This window comes from Lissotriton helveticus, chromosome 4_1 (genome assembly GCF_964261635.1).
Source record: "Lissotriton helveticus chromosome 4_1, aLisHel1.1, whole genome shotgun sequence".
Taxonomy (NCBI): Eukaryota; Metazoa; Chordata; class Amphibia; order Caudata; family Salamandridae; genus Lissotriton; species Lissotriton helveticus.
Window position 1 is genome coordinate 795,916,493 of NC_136063.1, and position 2,808 is coordinate 795,919,300.

Below are 2,808 nucleotides of genomic sequence, written 5' to 3' on the forward strand. Positions count from 1 at the left end.
GGGAGCACAAATATATTGTTAGCCATAGAGATATCAAGACTCTGCACCATATGTGAGACTTCTTTGTTGGAGATCGGAACTACCTCATGAAGAATGTGTCTTTTCCACAAAAAGGTGAGCAGTGAGACTTGAGTATGCATCGCAAGGAGTCAAAGGGTTGTAGCTGATTACATACAAAAATGCGACTTAGTATTTTAGACGAACGCACTGCTACATAATGTATTAATTTATATGTTTAATTTTTTCCCCCAATAGTAGTAACGTTTTTATAATCGCTGAAATGTCTGAAATATATTCACAATACAAACAGTTCGTAGAAATCCAACAATCAAACAACTATAAAAGCGCAATATTATCTAACTCCAAATTAATATAGCAAGAATTACCAATCATAACATCTTTCTTTTAATATCTTTTAGATGTACTGCTTCAGGATGGATTATGTAACACGGACAACGGCAATAGCACAAGTTGAGCAAACAAACTTGTTTCTGAAACAACGACAAGTTATCTGTCAAAGGAGAGAATATGTAGTATGCAGCAGGCTAACGGGGCTTCAGCAAGGATGACATCGCTTCCTGGGCCCACACACACACTCGCACCCGAGTACGTGACAGGTCTTTTAAAGACATTTTGGTTGTTAATGAGGCTTTGATAATCCCCCCCGGTTTACAGCCCCTGCAGCTCTACTCTTCTTTTTGCTTGAACTAAAGCCCCCACCCCAGATTTTTTCTTGCCCCCCCACCCCTGTTATTTTTGACTGGTTGCGCCTCTGGCTTCACGTACCCCTCCCCTGTCGTGTGTGTCTCTCCCACGTTTTAATATCCTTTTTTCCCTTTCTCTTTCTTACTCTCTCACATCATTTCTCTTTCTTTTTTAAAGATTTGGACGCTGCTATCTCCACTCTGCTGTATACAACCTTATCTGAATTGAAATGATTAACTCCCTTGATTACAGTGAAGGGTTCTTCCACACGTAGAGCACCATGTTTCAATCACGCCAATGGCACTAGGTGACAAACAATTTTGTTTCCCGAACAACAACAAATTATCTGTGAAAGGAGTGAGTGGGTAGTGTGTACCAGCTTCACTGTCTAAAAGGTTAAATTAGCTCCGAGCAGTGACAACACATAGGTTGCAACAGTCTGACAAACAGATCTACAAGCTTATTACGCCACTTTTGTGTCACTTTTAACATGGGAAAAGTGACGCAAGCAGCTTGTAAATCTTTTTAAAAAAAATCTCAACTCCAGACTCTGCGAGACAGTTTTAATGTTGTTTTCTCTCTCTTTCTATCTCTCTCTCACTCTGTGACATAATTTCTCTTTCTCTTTTAAACTTATAGACACTGCTGTCTGCTTTGACGTCTAGAACAGTTGAACTCAAGTTGTGAACTCCGGTGGCCGCACTGTTTATACAACGGTAAGCACAGAGGCCTAGATATACAATGCCTTCATTACAATGCATTAGAAATAACTCGGCATATTTACAATACCGTTCTGCCACTTTTGTGTCAGTAACGCAGTAGGCACTTCCATATAGACACCACTTGATCGCAGCACTATAACAGAACTGAAATGTACTAGCACACTGCACACGTAAAACTATAGTGTTACCTTCATTTGTGAAAGGAGACAGTGAGTAGTGTGCACCAGCTTCACCGTGTTGAAATGTATAATTACCTCCAAGCAGTGACAACAGATAGGTTACAACAGTCTGACAAACAGATCTATAAGCGTATTACGCCACTTTCGTGTCACTTTTAACATGGGAAAAGTGACGCAAGCAGCGTGTAAATCTACGTCTAACATTTCAAGAAACAATCTCAACTCCAGAGTCTGCGAGATAGTTTTAATGTTGTTTTCTCTCTCTTTCTCTCTCTCACTCTCTGTGACATCATTTCTCTTTCTCTTTTAAAGTTATAGAAAATGCTGTCTGCTTTCACATGTAAAAGCAAAGAAGTCTTCAAGTTTTGAATTCCACTGGCCGCAGTGTTTATACAACGGTAAGCACAGAGGCCTAGATCTACAATGCCTTCATTACAATGCATTAGAAATAAGTAGCCATATTTACAATCCCGTTGTGCAACTTTTGTGTCAGTGACGCAGTAGGCACTTCCATATAGACACCACTTGAACGCGGCACTATACCAGAAGTGAAATGTACTAGCACACTGCACACGTAAAACTATAGTGTTACCTTCATTTGTGAAAGGAGACAGTGAGTAGTGTGCACCAGCTTCACCGTGTTGAAATGTATAATTACCTCCGAGCAGTGACAACAGATAGGTTACAACAGTCTGACAAACAGATCTATAAGCTTATTACGCCACTTTCGTGTCACTTTTAACATGGGAAAAGTGACGCAAGCAGCTTGTAAATCTACGTCTAACATTTCAAGAAACAATCTCAACTCCAGAGTCTGCGAGATAGTTTTAATGTTGTTTTCTCTCTCTTTCTCTCTCTCACTCTCTGTGACATAATTTCTCTTTCTCTTTTAAAGTTATAGAAAATGCTGTCTGCTTTCACATGTAAAAGCAAAGAAGTCTTCAAGTTTTGAATTCCACTGGCCGCAGTGTTTATACAACGGTAAGCACAGAGGCCTAGATCTACAATGCCTTCATTACAATGCATTAGAAATAAGTAGCCATATTTACAATCCCGTTGTGCAACTTTTGTGTCAGTGACGCAGTAGGCACTTCCATATAGACACCACTTGAACGCGGCACTATACCAGAAGTGAAATGTACCAGGCCCACTGCACACATAAAATCGTAGTGTTACCTTGGTTTGTAGTGCTTCAGCTCATT

At 40.1% G+C, this 2,808-nt stretch overlaps 1 long non-coding RNA gene across 1 annotated transcript; it reads left to right on the forward strand.

The window, feature by feature from the left end:
• The first annotated feature begins 1,344 nt into the window (after nt 1-1,344).
• LOC144828870 (uncharacterized) lies at nt 1,345-2,570 on the forward strand. Its single transcript, XR_013610547.1, has 3 exons — nt 1,345-1,421; nt 1,919-2,004; nt 2,502-2,570. It is a non-coding gene; the product is annotated as an uncharacterized LOC144828870 (long non-coding RNA).
• Nucleotides 2,571-2,808: the final 238 nt, after the last annotated feature.